Source organism: Sorex fumeus, unplaced genomic scaffold (genome assembly GCF_029834395.1).
Source record: "Sorex fumeus unplaced genomic scaffold, SorFum_2.1 ptg000061l, whole genome shotgun sequence".
Classification (NCBI taxonomy): domain Eukaryota; kingdom Metazoa; phylum Chordata; class Mammalia; order Eulipotyphla; family Soricidae; genus Sorex; species Sorex fumeus.
In genome coordinates, this window is record NW_026606118.1 from 42,427,750 (window position 1) to 42,444,935 (window position 17,186).

A 17,186-nucleotide genomic window follows, 5' to 3' on the forward strand; every position below is an offset into this window, starting at 1 on the left:
TGATGCACGTTACCACTTGCTCCTCTTGACTTCTTGTCCATGAACTGATTATAAAACATAAAATAGCTGCAGTTACAGTATTCAAGCCAAAGACAGTCATTGATGTATCTTTGGGTTTAGCTTTCTACAGCTATTGGCACACAGGTGAGTAACATTTTTTTTCCTACAGAGAACACAAAAATAGATATGCTGGTTTTTAAAGTTCTATCAGTAGTCTGAGGTACAAATCGAGGATATATATTTTTAATGTTTTATTGAATATCTGTGAGATAGACCATTACAAACTCTTCATAATTTGCTTCCTGTCATACAACGATCCAACATCCATCCCTCCACTAGTGTACATTTCCCACCACCAATGCTCCTGGTTCCCTAAAACCATCCCCCAACACCCTACCCGCATGCCCAGCATGTCTCTATGGCAGGCTCTTTAATTCTTTCTCTCCTTCTCCTTTTCATTTTGTGCATTATGGGTCTCGTACAGGGACTAAGAGGTCATCATGTTTGTTCAAGGAATTTAGTATTTTTATCAGAAAGGTAAAGCTGGAGTAGCTTTGAGGTATGTAAATGACTGCTGAGGCTTCCATAAGTACAGGGCAGTGGCGGTGGGATGCCCATCGTGACCCAGAGAAAGCCTGGAGATTTCAATCACAAAACCCGCATATCCGAATTTTCAGCTGTTATATTTCAGTGAGAGCCATCCTGAGACGGTGGAAACCAGACGAGGGCATGGTGGCGAATTTGGATTGTGGGAGCAAGTGGCTGCACTGGGTTCTGGTTCGGTGGGCACCCAACTAACCTGCCTCCCTCAGATTTACCCTAGTGCGTTCAGCCTTTTGCAGGTCCAAGGTTAACTGTGGCTTTTGATCTTTTTCTAGATTTGTTTATGGGTCTCTGAAACAAGACCAATTCATTAGCTTGTATAGCTGAGCCAGGGTGGTTTGTGAACATGACTCCCACATATCTCTCAGGAGTTTAATTTCTCTGGAAACTTAGTCCTGAGGTGTTGAGGTCCAGCCAAGGCACAGTGGCAATTTGAGGTTATCAGGAAGCATGAAGACACTATCAGACTGTTGATGCACTCACCTGAGGGTACAGGTTGACTTCCTGCAGGCACTGCACAACCATACTAACAAATATTCATTGAATTAATGAACGAATAATCAACATTTTCAAAATGTGTCACTTTATAGCATTTTAGAAGGGTAACTTCTAACAGGGAAATAATCTTCATGGTATAATCAAGACCTTTGATTTATTCTTAATCTATTTAATAAAAGCTACACATTTTGGAAATTTATACAAAGAAATTCCTTTATATTATCTGTCTTTATAATTTACTTGTAAATTACTACGATATCACTGTTTATTCCACCATTCTTAGCTTAGAAATTTACAGACAGAAAGTGCTAAGTAAAAATTTATTTTGGCACTTCTGTTCAATGTAGTACTGGAAGTACTTGCAATAGAAATTAAATAAGAAAAATATATTAAGTGTTTTTCATGTATGAAAGGTAGAAATAAGCTCTCACTATTCACAGACGATATCATACTATATTTAGAGAATACTAAAACCTCTACCAAAAAAACTCCTAGAAACAATAGACTTTTATAGTAAAGTTGCAGGCTATAAAATCAATACCCAAAAGTCCATGGCTTTTTTATATGTAAATAAAATCAACAAGAACCAGTCTCTGGATCTTGGCCATTGATGGGATTACATGTCTCCAGGGGCAGTTCGTGGTTGTAACACTTAGCTACTAGAAGATGGGGGATCTGGATGGAGAGGGCCCAGTCTTGATCTGAGCAACCTTGGAGATCTCATCCCCCGGTCCCGCACATCTGGGTTCCTCTTCCAGTTCCTTCATGCATGAGGCTCCTTCAAGGTTGGGGAGAGTGGACTTAAGCGTACCTATGGCTGGTTGCAGAGGTTTTCAGCTGCCGGAGCTCTGCTCGCAGTAGTGAGTGAAACTCAACCCGCCCCCTTCAAGGGGCCCCGATGAGGAAAGCCAGGTGCGAGGTCAGGAGACTGTCGTTTTGGAATTAATATTAGATTTTATTAATATTAATAAAATTAATATTTTAATATTACTATTAAAATATTTGGAATTAATTTTAGATCGAAAAGTACACATCATTCAAACTACTTATGTGCTTAGTAATAAATTACTACACACTTGTTCAGTCACCTAAGAAACCCCTCTCTGCTCAGAGAACTAGATTTTTAATTACAGGTCTGTTGTGCCCGTGTGTCATGACTGAGAATCACTATCAGTAGATATGAAACTCACTATACACAAAGATGCACATAGGCTAATTTGAGTCATCTGTGTTGTTAATGTGTGTTGGCCATTAAACTTCACTGAGATCCTTTTTTCTGTCCTTTGCAGGAGCCTCATGAGTCTCACCTTCCTTTCAAGTTGAACTTGTAATAAGGTGGAATGAAATCATCAATATGCTCCTCATCTCTTCCTTCAGGAGAAAAATCCTACATACATTCAAGGTGGTCAAATGCAGGCAACACCATCCACCTTTTCCTGGAGATGTACACGGGACTGAGGTGAGAACAGAAAAAGTCTCTAGTTTAATGGTCTTAATGAAGGTTTCAGGGAACGACATTAAACAAGACTCATATACCTCTTCCAAAAGAATTATTTTGTAAAACTGATGCCTTGGGTATGGTAAAAGATAGTATGGTAAAAACCATATTTTTCTTCTGGGACATTAAAGTTCTAAATCTATTTATTCACGCTGCTTTGAAATACATTCCTTGATTAGGAATCACTGTCTGCCATAGGAGGAGTGAATAAGGACAACACTCAAAGTAATAAGAAGAGAAGAATATGGAAAAATTAACTCCTACTAGGTTTGGTAACACATATACTAAAATTGAAATGATACAAAGATGAGCATGGTCCTTGCACAGAGGTGACATGCGAACTTGTAAAGCGTTCCATATTTTTGTTGCCAGAAGAATTAACAGGGCTACTTTAAGCTAAGAAAATTCCCACAAGTACAAAAATTCTACATAAAGATAGCACAAATCCCCAAAACATCAATCTCTCTCAATGTCAATGGACTAAATGTGCCAATTCAGAGGCACAGAATAGGAAGATGAATTAGAAAACTGAACCCAACATTCTGCTGCCTGCAAGAAACACGTCTGAACTATCAAAGCACCCATGTGCTAAAAGTAAAAGGCTGGGAAACAAGTTTTCAAGAAAATATCACCCCCACAAAGCTGGAGTGGCCATACTAGTATCAGACCACATGGACTTCAGGCTAAAGGTTGTCAGAGACAGTGAAGGTCATTTCTTAATGATCATTGGATCTGTACATCAGAAAGAACTCACCCCCTCAATGTATATGCTCCTAATGACAGACCAGCAAAATACTTAAAAACAACTTCTAATAGACTTAAAGAAAAACATTGATAGCAACATAATACTAGTTGGAGATTGCAACACATCTTTGTCACTTCTTGATAGATCAAACAGACTAAAGCTAAGCAAGGAAATATTTTATTTAAAGGAAGTAATGAACAACCATTGGCTTAGAGAAGAAATCAAAGAGGAAATAAAAAGTTTCCAGAAACAAATGAGAATGAGGACACGAGCTACCAGAACTTGTGGGACACAGCAAAAGCAGTGTTAAGAGGAAAGATTATAGCTCTGCCAGAATTCATGAGGAAGAAAGAAAGGGCCTACATGAATAAATTAGAGCTCAAGATTTTGGAAAATGACCAACAAAAGTAGTCCAAACTAGGTTGGAGGAAGTAAATAATAAAACTTGTAGCAGAAATCAATGAGCTAGAATCCCAAAATACAATCAAGAAGACCAATAAAAGCAAAAGATGGTTCTTTGAGAAAATAAATAAGATCAATAAAACATGAGAAGCCTCTCAAAGAAAGAAAGAGAAAGAATTTTAATAAGTCGAATCAGAAATGCAAAGGGGGGTATCATAATAGAAACTTCAGAAATCCATAGGATCATCAGAGATTATTTTGAGAATCTTTGGAGCAGGAAATGAAAGAATCTTGAATCAATGATAAATTTTTGGATTCTAATTACCTCCCAAGGCTGAACAAAGAAAATTTGGAATACTTGAACCTATCACTACCAAGGAAATTGAAATGATGGTCAAAAGTATTCCCCCAAACAGAATTCCTGGCCCACATGGATTCAATAGTGAAATATTTCAAACCTTTAAAGAGGAACTGCTGTCAACATATTTCAAGATTTTCCAGGAAATTGAAGAAACAGAAATACTCCCAAATAGTTTCTATGAGGCAAAGATCACCCTAATACTCAAATCAGAGAGAGATACCACAAAAAAGAAAATTACAGACCTATTTCCTTGATGAATACAGATACAAAGATTCTCAAGAAAATACCAGCAAAGAGAATCCAGAATCTCAACAAAAGATCACACACTATGACCAAGTAGGTTTATCTTGGGGATGCAAGGATGGCTTAACATTCTCTAGTCAATCAACAGAATACACCATCTCAATAAAAAAAATATAAAAGTCATATGATCATATCAATACATGTAGATAAATCATTTGATGAGATCCAGCACCCATTCATGATGAAAAACTCTCAACAAAATGGGATTTGAAAGTACTTTCCTCAATATAGTCAAAGCAAAATACCACAATCCTACAGCAAGCATTAATCTCAACGGGGAAAAACTAAAGGCTTGGAGCAGAAATCAATGAGCTAGAATCCCAAAATACAATCAGGCACAAAACAAGTCACCCACTCTCACCACTCCTATTCAACATAGTACTTGAAGTACTTGCCATATGATTTCGGTAAAAAGTAAAGTAAGTAAAGGCCCTCCCGTTGTTCGTCGATTTGCTCGAGCGGGCCCAGTAACGTCTCCATTGGAGACTTTGTTGTTACTGTGTTTGGCATATCGAATATGTCACGGGGAGCTTGCCAGCCTCTGCCATGCGGGTGAGATACTCTCGGTTGCTTGCCGGGCTCTCCGAGAGGGCGGAGGAATCAAACTCGGGTCGGCCATGTTGGCTGCGTGCAAGGCAAACGCCCTACCGCTGTGCTATCGCTCCAGCCTGATTTTCGGTTTAAAAAAAAAAAGATATCAAGGGTATCCAGATAAAAAAGAAGAACTCACTCTTTTACTATTTGGAGATGACATGATACTATACTTAGAAAATCCCAAAGAATCTACAAAAAAGCTCCAGGGAACAATAGATTTGTTTAGTAAAGTAGCATATTACAAAATCAATATCCGTTACTCCATGGCTTTCCCATATATTAATAATGAAAGAGAAAAAAGAGATAGAGAAAAACAATCCCATTCGCAATAATACCTCAGAAAATCGAGTATATTAGGATCAACTAAAAAGGTTAAGGAACTATACCAAAAAAAAAAAAAACACCTACAAAACACTACTTCACGAAATAAAAGAGGATATGAGGATATGGAATCACATCCCATGCTCATGGATTGAAAGGTTTAACACTGTCAACATGGCAATACACCCCAAAGCTCTATAAAGATTTAATGCACTTCCTATAAGGATACCCATAAAATTTTTCAAAGAAATAGATTAAACACTCTTGAAACTCATACACAACAATAAACTCCCATGAAGAGCTAAAGCAATCTTTGGTAAAAAGAAGAAGGGAACACCTTCCCCAACTTCAAATCCTACTACAAAGTTGTAGTAATCAAAATACCATGATATTCAGATAAAGACATGCCTCAGATTAATGGAATATAGTCAAATATCCTGACGCTGGCCATCAGATTGCTCGAGCGGGCCCAGTAACGTCTCCATTGGAGACTTTGTTGTTACTGTGTCTGGCATATCGAATACTCTCGGTAGCTTGCCGGGCTCTCCGAGAGGGGCGGAGGAATCGAACTCCGGTCGGCCATGTTGGCCGCTTGTAAGGCGAACGCCCTACCCGCTGTGCTTCTTCCATAAAGGCTCAAGAAATATGAAGTTGAGCAAGGAAGTCTCTTCAGCAACTGGTGATGGGAAAACTGGACAGCAACATGCAACAAAAATGAACTCAGACCTCTTTATAGTGCCAGGCACAAAGTCAGAGCAAATGTATTAAAGACCTCAATATCATACCCGAATTCATAAGATATATGGAGAAAAATGTGGATACATCCCTCCATGACATTAAAGCTAAGGGAAACTTCTAGAATGAAACACCACTGACCAAGGAAGAGGAAGTGAAGATAAACAAATGGGAGCACATTAAACTAAGAAGTTTCTGCAATTCAGAAAAAAATGGTGACCATGATAAAAAGACATCCCACATAATGGGGAAAATTATGCAATACCCATACAATTAACCTCAAAACTCTGACTGCTGTATCATTAAGAACACTAAATAGTTCCCATGAATTTTACCTTCTTCATATATATTTACTCTGAAATATTTTCGATTTCCTTTTAACCACAGGTAAAAAAGTAAAATTATAAGTTTTTTTAAAAATTAAAAATAATCCCTATACAGAGCCTGGTGCGACCCAAAAAACAAAAAAGCAAGCAAACAAGCAAGCAAGAAAGAAAGAAATTAAAAATAAAAAAATAATGCTGTTTGCAATGATAAGGATCAATCCCAGATCATCATACAATGGAAGGCAAATGCTCTATCACTGAGTTATATCCCTGTTCTTAAACATTAAAAAAGTTCTTATTTGATGTCTCATTGCATTTTCTTTTTAAAAAAATCCTTTTCTTAGTATGCCTGGTCACCAATGCACCTCCTACTTTTTGACCCTCGCGTCTCTTGTATATTTTACCTCTAAGACTCAGTTGTCACCTTATCCTTCCTATAGCCATGTTTTCCTTTGAAAAAATTTCCAAGATCATGTCTGGCTTGCATTAACTTGGTATAAAATGGAAACCTTATATTCTGTATGCTCTCATGCTAGAGGTGATGATGTTTTCGATCCAGGTGAACTCTTTTCTGGTGAGCGTTCTGGCTGTTTCTACTTGACTTCAAAATATCTAAAGGTAAGTCATCATCTTTTTTTCTTTGCGTTTTTGGGTCACACCGGGCGATGCACAGGGGTTACTCCTGGCTCTGCACTCAGGAATTACTCCTCACGGTGCTTGGGGGGACCATACAGAATGCTGGGAATCTAACCTGGGTAGGCCGTGTGCAAGGCAAATGCCCTACCTGCTGTACTATAGCTCCAGCTCCCCTCCTCCCCATAATTCATCATCTTGAGGGCCTCAGATTTTTACCTTCCATTTAGAAACTTCATTTTTACATTGACACAGTAAATTGAAACCACAGAACAATTGAATGGCATGTTATAATGGTAGCAGCCATGAGCAAACATTGATAACCCATAAGTGGGCATGAATGAATTCTGTCTCAGAGGCTTCACTTCTGAGGATACCTGTCACTCCCTCCTTTCTGTTATGTACTGCAGAATCAGAATCTACATCAGGCCATCAGTAGAAATTGTCCAACCGAAAGCTAGCCTTCCACTGGGATCAGAATCCTTCATCCATCTAACTTGTAATTTTTCATTCATGACTTGTTGACTTTGTTTCAGGCAGAAGCATCCAGAGCATAATAAACTCAGCTTTCCCGTTGTTTCCACAGGAAATTCAAATACTTAAGAATGTTATCATTTCTGACGCCACTGTTAAAGATTTTTTTGAATCCCACGGTAAGATACTATCTTTAATGTTATAATATTACTGTTCTCCATAGTCCGGATCTCCCCAAAGAACTCTCTACTCTCCTCACTCCGAGTGCAGACTCCCGTTTATGATGCTCCTGAACATACTTCTAATAGTTTCACCCAGGTTCTCCCCTAAAGTGCACAAGTTAATTTCATACCACTCCAAGTTCTTATTCCTAAACTACCAGAGTCTGCTTGGTCCTCAAGCTTGTGTTCTCCCTTGAAGAAATACCGTGCCTCCTTTCTCTATGTCTCTCTTTGCTTGCTTTGTTAAACAAGTGTTCTTGCTTGAACATATATTCCATTCCACCCTACACCTGTTTCACAAGTTTCTCAGTGTTTTTCACTAAAATCTATTTTGCTTCACTAAACTAAATATTTTAAAACACCAGAGCATTGTTAAAACCAATGTTTGTATCTTTTAAACCACAAATTTTGAAAATGAAAGGTGGTAAACCAATGGAATACTACTCAGTTGTATGAAGTGAAATCTTCTTATTATTTGTATAAAAATGAATAACATGAGGATATTATGTTTAGTGACATAAATCAGGCAGAGAAAGATAGGCATCCTACCAGTTCATGCATATGTGGCATATGGAGAAAACAAATTAAAAGAAAAAAATGAGACAGACAATCGTCTAAAACATTATTGATATTCTATGGTTTATAATTCAATTAATAATGGTTTCTCATACACATAATTCCAACATGACACTCCTCATTCTCTCAAAAAATAAACCCTCCCTCTCCCCCAAACCCCCAGAATCCCTCACTCCCAATCCCCTGACTCAATTGTGTGGATCAGTTTTCCCCTTACATTGTCCTTGAACATTTGTTGCTACCTTGCTGTGTGTCTTTACATCCCACATATGAGAAAAATCTCTCTGTATCTCTTCCTTTCCTTAAGGCTAACTTTACATGCACTATATCCTCTAGTTTCATCCACTGTTGAAAATTGCATAATTTTGATCTTTTCAAAGCAATAAAAACAAACTTTAGAACTATAAGACTATTTAGTTACCAGATGGAAAGGTGTAATCAAAGTGGAAAAACTGAACAATGATGAATGACGGAGTAGGCCATTCAGTAGTGAGTGCAATATGATACATGCATGTTGATTCTGCATAATCCTAAAATTTATGAAATTCTATGATGTAATTCTATAATATAATTTTAAATAATCAAAAAAGTTTTAAAAATTTACATTTATCTATGATTTTGACGTATCTTTTGTTTCAAACTATCAGAAATAACAATAATGTGAGATAGAGATATGGTGTATCAGTATACTTTTAAACAAGAGAAGTGCTGAAAATTTCTGTGTCTTGATGAACTGTCATATAAATTGACTCCAAAATCAAATTAATACACTCAAGGAAAAATAAAAGTCTACCAATTTAATCTTTTGTCTTCACTCAGTTTCCCATCTGCTGATCTCTGGCAGACAAAACAGTTTTTCTTTTCTTTTATTTTTTTAAATTTTTATTAGTGAAACACCATGAGGTACAGCTGTACATTTACAAATTTTTGTTCTTGGGTTAGATTATACAATGATCAAATGCCCATCCCTCCCCCTGTGCCCATTTTCCACCACCATGTATTCCAGTATCCCTCCCACACCAATCACCCCCATCCCACCCTGCCTCTGTGGCAGGGCATTCCCTTTTGTTCTCTCTCTCCTTTTGGGTGTTGTGGTCTGCAAAAGAGGCATTGAGTGGCAATCATGTTCAGTCCATAGTCACAATTTTTATTTTCAAAGGATTTCTTGGCAGAGGTTTGGCATTCTTTGCTAGCAAGCAACTCCTTTTCTTCTGCTTTTTTTCTAGAAATATATACTATATATATTTATATTTATGTATATATACATAAATATATATATTTATATATATTTATATATTTAATATATGTACTAAGAATGATTAGTCAAGGCACCAAATTGGCAAATGTCCCTGTATTTACTTCAGTTCTGTTTCCTAATTATCACATGTTATTAGCAGTGGATAGAAAATAACTAGCCCAAAATTCGTGGGGGAATGGGAAATGTTTATGCTTTCCATAGTGTGGAAAATCCCTGTCACTAGTATAGTGACATTCACCTAAATTTGTAAACACAATGCTTAAGAAGAGGTAATCCATGACTGACACTTTAAGGAAGAACTGGCCTTCAGCAAATATCCTTGGATGGCTCTAGCCTGGGTGTGGGTAAAATATGGGAGCTGTGAGCTACCGGCAGTTAACACATGCTCTGAGGCTATGTGGTGACACTGCTGAGAAATGTGGAGAGCCCTGATTAGGTAGGGTCATGGGGGAGAATGGAATGATGAAAAGAAAGCAGAGCAACAGGACAAGGTGATAGATTCCTTTGTATAAAAGTTTTCATCTCTATTGTACTAATCTGTGAAAAAGAGAACCAGCTTCTTATCATTCTTTCTGGCAATATATTATACTTAAATAGTGCTTCAGGAAAAAAAAAAACAATCCCCTTGTTAGTTGATATAGCCCGAATATCTGTGAGGTCTTTGAACTCTATGTATACACTGCTGATGACTTAAACCAATCTCACTATTTAACTACCTAAACTGCTATGGTCTCACCATTTAACTCTCTAAACTCTGATGGCTTCAAATCTTCTAAGATCAACTTTCATCTCTTCCATGATATCCAGGATTCTCTTCCCAACCTTCAACTCTCCCTTTCTTTCTCCATCTCTCTACCAACTATGCTCTCCATGCCAAAATTTGCTAAGACAAGCTTTCTTGAAATATAGATGTAAGTTGACTTCTCTTTTTTTTAAATTTAGTCAATTTTTTATTTTCAAAGTCATTTATAATGGAGTTTTGTCATACAATGTTCCGATTCTAATCACACCACCAGTGTCTGCATCCCTCCACCAACAAATGACCCATTTCTCCCTGCATTCCCACCGATTTCCTTGACAAACACATTTTGAAGTTTAACTATTGTACTTTGCTGGAGCGATAGCACAGCCGTAGGGCGTTCGCCTTACAAGCGGCCAACATGGCCGACCGGAGTTCGATTCCTCTGCCCCTCTCTGAGAGCCCGGCAAGCTACTGAGAGTATTTGATATGCCAAACACAGTAACAACAGACTCCAATGGAGACGTTACTGGGCCCGCTCGAGCAAATCGACGATTAACAGGAGGGCCTTACCTTTACCTTTATCTTTTACTTTGAGTTCCATACTTACAGGAGTGTTGGCATTGGTGGTTAAGACATACTCCTCAACTTTTTCATGCTGGCCTTCCTGGATCAATGCCCACTCACACCATGTAGGGGAAATATATGAGAACAAATCATTAAGCTCCAAATTTTTCAAATAATCTTTAAACAATTCTGATAGAAAAGATAATAGTGTGAACTGAAGGGGACAACCCCCTGGCAGCCTGCAAAGTCTTCATTTTTCCACATTACAAAAGAGGAAATCAGTGAAGGAGGTCTGTCATCACGCAAGATTGCTGACCCTGCTGAGCTTTTGGTGCTCTTCTCTCCTTCCACCAGAAGTCACAACCCTATTAGTATTGTCTCTTAAGTCCACATAAAATGAAAAAAGTTTTACCACACAGGCACCCATGTAATGAGCCCAGCCAAGGTGATAAAAATACATTTCAGCAAATTCATAGGTTAGTCATGGTGGTAGAAACTAAATATCATTTTTTTGTATTGAATCTGCAGGAGACACATATTACAAACCTTTTCATGATTTAGTTTCAATCATAGGATATTTTAACACCCAACCTCGACTACTATACAGTTCCATTGGTAATGTCCCCATTTTCTCTCCCACCACTCCCTCTCCCAACCTCAAACCCTACCTGACAGCCTGCTGTTTCTACACTAAGACAGGCACCTCTTTCTCTCTCTTTATCTCTCTCTCTCATCCTTTGGGCATTATGGATTGTAATACAGATACTGAGAGGTTCTCACGTTTATTTCTTTACCTACTTTCAGCACTCAGTTATCACCCAGAGTAATCACTTCCAACTATCATTGTCATATAGCGGTCCCTTCTTTATTCCAAATGCGCGCCTTCAGCACTTGTGTCAAGCGTCCACCCATTGACCAATTCTCCTGGCCTGTGTGTTTCTGCTCTCCTTGGGTATTAGTCTCATATTCTGTTTTTTATATCCAAAAAATGGGGTAGTCCAATCAGTATACCCCTTTCCTTCTGACTGATTTCATTGAGCATGATATTCTTCCCTGTACATCCATTTATAAGCAAATTTCATGATGTCAGTTTCCTGCCAACTGCGTATTATTCAATTGTGTTGGTATACCATAGTTTTTTCTGGCTATTGTGAATAGTACTGCAAATGGTATTTCTGTTATAAATATCATGTTTAATGTACCTTACATAGGAAAATACTTCCCAGGTTCCAAACATACAGAATCCGCTTACAAACCCAACGTTTTTTTATTTTTTTAAATAATATAATTTATTATGATGCTTTCTAAAAAACTGAAGCTATTAACAAAAACTCAGGTAAAGCATATTCTATAAAAGCAAAAAAAAATAATAACCTTAAGAAAGGACAACAGCTACGTGTTCTTGTTCCTCAAAGATCCATGTGTTTCTTGATATATTGTCAATATCTTTCTATAGCCTTAAAATTCTTCAACTTCATTTCTAAACACTATTTAAAGTTATATTAATTTAATAGGTGGCTGGAGCGATAGCACAGTGGGTAGGGCGTTTGCCTTGCACGCGGCCAACATGGCCGACCCGAGTTCGATTCCTCCGCCCCTCTCGGAGAGCCCGGCAAGCTACCGAGAGTACTCGATATGCCAGACACAGTAACAACAAAGTCTCCAATGGAGACGTAACTGGGCCCGCTCGAGCAAATCGATGATCAACGGGAGGGCCTTTACCTTTACCTTACCTTAATCAGCTTTATAGAATATATTTTTGATTCTTTCATATTTTGCATAAACAACGTTTGAATTAACCATAGCACTGTAGCACTGTCCTCCCATTGTTCACCGATTTGCTCGAGCGGACAGCAGAAACGTCTCTATGGTGAGACTTGTTTTTACTGTTCTTGGCATGTCGAATACATCACAGGTAGCTTGGCAGGCTTTGCCATGCGGGAGGGTTACTCTCAGTAGCTTGCCGGGCTCTCCGAGAGGAGCAGAGTAATCGAACCCAGGTTGGCCACATGCAAGGCAAATGTCTTACCCACTGTGCTATGGCTCCAGCCCATATATATATTTATACACATATATGTGTGTTTACACACACATACATATCTATATATTCCTCTTACACGGCTCTTAAGCTCCAACTCATATTTCTTCCTCCTCCAGTTATTTACTACTTCTCTCCACCTACATGGGGCTCAACTAGTTTTCCGAGTGCCCTCAGATGCATATCTGAGGCCATGACAAAGGAATGCATAACACATAAATGCAAGGAAGGCAAAAAGCATATGTAGATAAATTTCATATGGACATATAATTGTGATGACTAGTTTACAAACTGTATTCGCTTCAAGTACAGAGTTCCTCATCTTAGCAACTGTGTATTCATAATCCATGCACTGTCAAATATCCAGCTACTGTCCACAACCAACCAACAACATTCCCTACCCATTTCAGTCATTTGCTTCCCCTCTGGTAAGGACGATTCTGATGTCAGAGTGTAAAGGTTTGATTTTGCTTTTGTTTTATTAGTCCATTTAATTTTTCCCTTTATATTCCAGAAACAAATCAAATATTTTTTTAAAAAATAAAGGACAGGAGGTGATATCAGGCAACAAATGAAATAGTTGATGTGGCTGAGAATCAGCAAGAGTCTTTCAGGTCACTGTGAGGAAAGGGTCATCCAGTTTTCCTTCCCAGCATATTTCCAAAGGGCTGACTTGGAGCAGGGTACATGCTGGGAAGAATCGCAGGACAGTAGTAGTGTCTTGAACATAGAGGGGCCTATTTTTTTCTTTGAAAATGTAATGGTATTGACCTCCATTGCAAACCACAACACCCCAAAACAATGAAAAAGTGAAAGGGAATGACCTGAGGTGGGGCGGAGTGGGGGTGATGGGGGGGGTGGGAGGGACACTGGGTTCCTTGGTGGTGAAAAATGGGCACTGGAGGAGGGATGGGTACTTGATACTTGTATAACTGAAACCCAAGCACAAAGGTAAGTAAGTCTACAAATGTACCTCGTGGTGTTTCATTAATATAAATAAATAAATAAATAAAAATTAGAGAATTGAAAGTGCTATTAGCTGGTATAAGAAAAAAATGTAATGGTGTTGACTAGATTACATCAAGATCATTTTTATCTATAGGATGCTCTGATTCATCTTTGATTCACTGATTGATACTTTGAAATGTCCCAGTTCATTCTCATTCAGTGAAGTCATTTATTTCTTCCAGTATTGATTTGTACGGGAATTTCTCAAAAATTCTTTATATAATGTATATTGAGAGACTCAAGGATAATGTTCTTATTACCATTTTCAAAGAATACAAAAATACACTTTTAATAAGATTTTCTTGGTTCTCTATATAAAAGCTAAATGACAACAATTAAGGTTAACTCAATATTTTCTAAAGTGCATTACATTAGTACTGGAAAAGAAATTTTAAAAGACTCTGGGAGAGGGGAGGAGGAAAAGTCATGGATCTGTAAGGATTTGTACAAGTCTTTGGGTGTGTGGGGCAGGGGAGTGTCTAGAAAAGTTGAGATCACACTCAGCTATGTGATCTAATCTCTATATATCTATTCTCTAAATTAGATATCAGCAATGTATCCACACAGGTGTATTCATATGACTATCATGTACACTAATGAGATGCAGGGAAATAATTCTTAGCACTGACATTCTTTGAAATTTAAGTAGTAATCAGGTTTTTATGGTTACGTTGTTATGATTTCATAGGCAGTGTTTGTTTCCTTAACCAAGCTGGAATGTCTTTAAAAGACAAAATATGAGAACATTCTCTCATTTTTAATTTAATATAGAAAATGCTGAATTTACAGGTTAAATAGGTATGAATATCTTTTTCAGTAGTCTATTTGGGACACTGTTCTTTACTTGTTTTATTAGGAACTGAATGTGGTACCCTATAATCTCTAATTCCATCCCGAGTGCTCCCTTCTCTACTTGTACCAATCAAGACAAACTTCACTTTAGACCTAGTTTTCAGTAATCCCAACTAAATATTAAAGTAAAAAATATGTCTGATCAAAGAATTCTGTTATTCAGAAGTTGTTTAAGATGCTTACACCAATGAACAGAATATTGGGAAAGAAATGAATACTCCAAATTCTGTTTGAAGAAGGCAAAGAATACATGTTGTAATTGACCATATAAAATAAAGAAAATTAAAGTAAATTCCTTGGTAAGTTCTGGTAGTCTTGGAACCATGTTGCCATGGAGTAGTCAGCTAGCTAAGTCTTCCTTAACTTGGATTTTCCTTGTTCACATCCCTAATATCACTCTTTTCCTCCTCAGATCCCTTTCCCAGTAAATCATGTTCCACGAGATCTTGTTGTTTCAAGCTTTGTTTTCAGAGGAATCCAAATTTCAAGACCTTCCTTTTGCACTTATTGTCTCTTTTCCCATCATTTCAGCCTTTTCTCCCAGCATTTTTTCATCAGTGAATACAACATTCCTTCAAGAGAGTTGAACCTTGTTAGTTTTTAGATATTACTGGGATCAATTCCCTCCAGCCATACATGAAAGGTAGCAAAACAGTTTTCACGTTTTTCTGTTCCCAGCCAGTCAACTTACCCTATCCTGGGAAAATCTATGAACTGGTTAGTCTCCGGTTATTCAGAAACTGCGTTCATTTCCCCCCATTTTCAACAAAGTAGTTACTGGTACCAAGCAGAGTTAGATAAATATATGTTCCTGTTAACATATCTTTGCACTTGGGATCCATGTGAACACCCTCCACCTGGCTTTTTTTGAAGGAGGTCATCCAGTTTGCTTTACAGGTGGCATTCTGTTTCTCACTATTCCTCTCCAAAGCGAAGTGATGTGAAAATAACATATTTAGTAAAAGGTATGATTGAAAGCTCCAGAACGAATGCCAGCCCTTTCAGCTCTCTCGGTCTTATATGTAACCTGTTCTTTGGAACCTATCTTACTTTAGTATTTCGGTTTTGAATCTTATTTACAAAAAATATTTTAACGTATTTGAAAAACATCCACCAAGTGTCCCATGATGATCACCAGCTGTCCAGTTCTCTACCCTTCCCGGTTTCCTTCCCATTCATCCATCACCCCATTGAGTCTCCTAGGACCATCTCTTTCCACCACCACCTTCCAGACTCAAGGTTAACCGGTACCTACTGCTTTGGAAGTGGTGACCTAGTGCGCAGGTCTTAGTCCGGTACCTCCGGCAACGCAGCCCCAACGCCATTTATATCATTGGTTCTTGTTAGAGCTGTAGTTAACAGCGATATTTCGAGCAGGCTACAGGCACCAGGGACCATGGAAGACCAAAGACCAGCCGTCAAGCCAATATAATTAAGCTCCCCCCACCAGAAATTTCCTGATAGCTGGCTTGGCTACCTTGGGGAGTTTACAAATCCAAAGACTTACATAGGCAATGGAACCTCATTGTTGAAACACGCTAGTAAAGTATCACCGTAATAGCAACTCTGAATATTGCTTGGAATAAATGAAATGGTGCAGCTAGGGGTGCTGAACAGAGGGCCCAAGGACATGGTGACTTATCTTTGCATCTCCCAGGAGCTGATCTTCAGGCTTCATGCTGCAACTGTTCTCTTGGTTTCGTCCCTGTTAAGAGTCATCCTTGAATGACTCTCAGGGCGTTGATCACTCATCTGGTAGGTTTATTCCCCACTGTATGAGTTCGCATCCCCCAGCCATCATTTATGGATAGACCACCCAAACCTTTTAGTGATGTGTCTCAAATTTGGTTATTTTCCAAAGGTGGCCATGAGGTGTAAACACAGCCTCCATGGAAGAATTTTTACTTTTCTTCTGGTCATTTCAGACGCATACGCCTTCCTCAGCCTATTCCAAAATTATTCTTTTAACTGAAAAATGCAGACCGTGCCATTTCTCCCATTTTTTGTAGAGGACACCAGGGATGGGGTATAGGTGACTGTGCTCTGTTCTTACTCCTGGCTCTGTGCTCAAGTTTCACAGATGGAGGGTCTCTGGTGACCATAAAGGATTGCAAGAATTCAACTGGGTCCTTCTTGCTTGCAGAGCAAATGCCCTGTCAGCTATAATCTTCCTCTGACCCTACCGCACTCTTCATCAGGCCCATGCAATTTCTCCTCTTATGGGCGTTATAACCCTGGACCAAGTTTGTATTTCTTAGAGTCTTGTCTATTCACCCTTTTTCCTGTATCTAACTTCCCATTCTTTCCCATCCCATCCTTCAACCCCCAGCTACTCCCAAAAACAACCACAGTTGACAGCATCTCAAAATTCAGAACTTTTATTAACAACCGATTAACTATGATGCATCTCTTTAATTTGAAAATCTATATTAGA

At 38.3% G+C, this 17,186-nt stretch overlaps 1 pseudogene; it reads left to right on the forward strand.

Moving 5' to 3' along the window:
• The first annotated feature begins 2,866 nt into the window (after nt 1-2,866).
• Nucleotides 2,867-2,963, forward strand: LOC130034826 (uncharacterized; annotated as a pseudogene).
• The last annotated feature ends 14,223 nt before the right edge of the window (nt 2,964-17,186 follow it).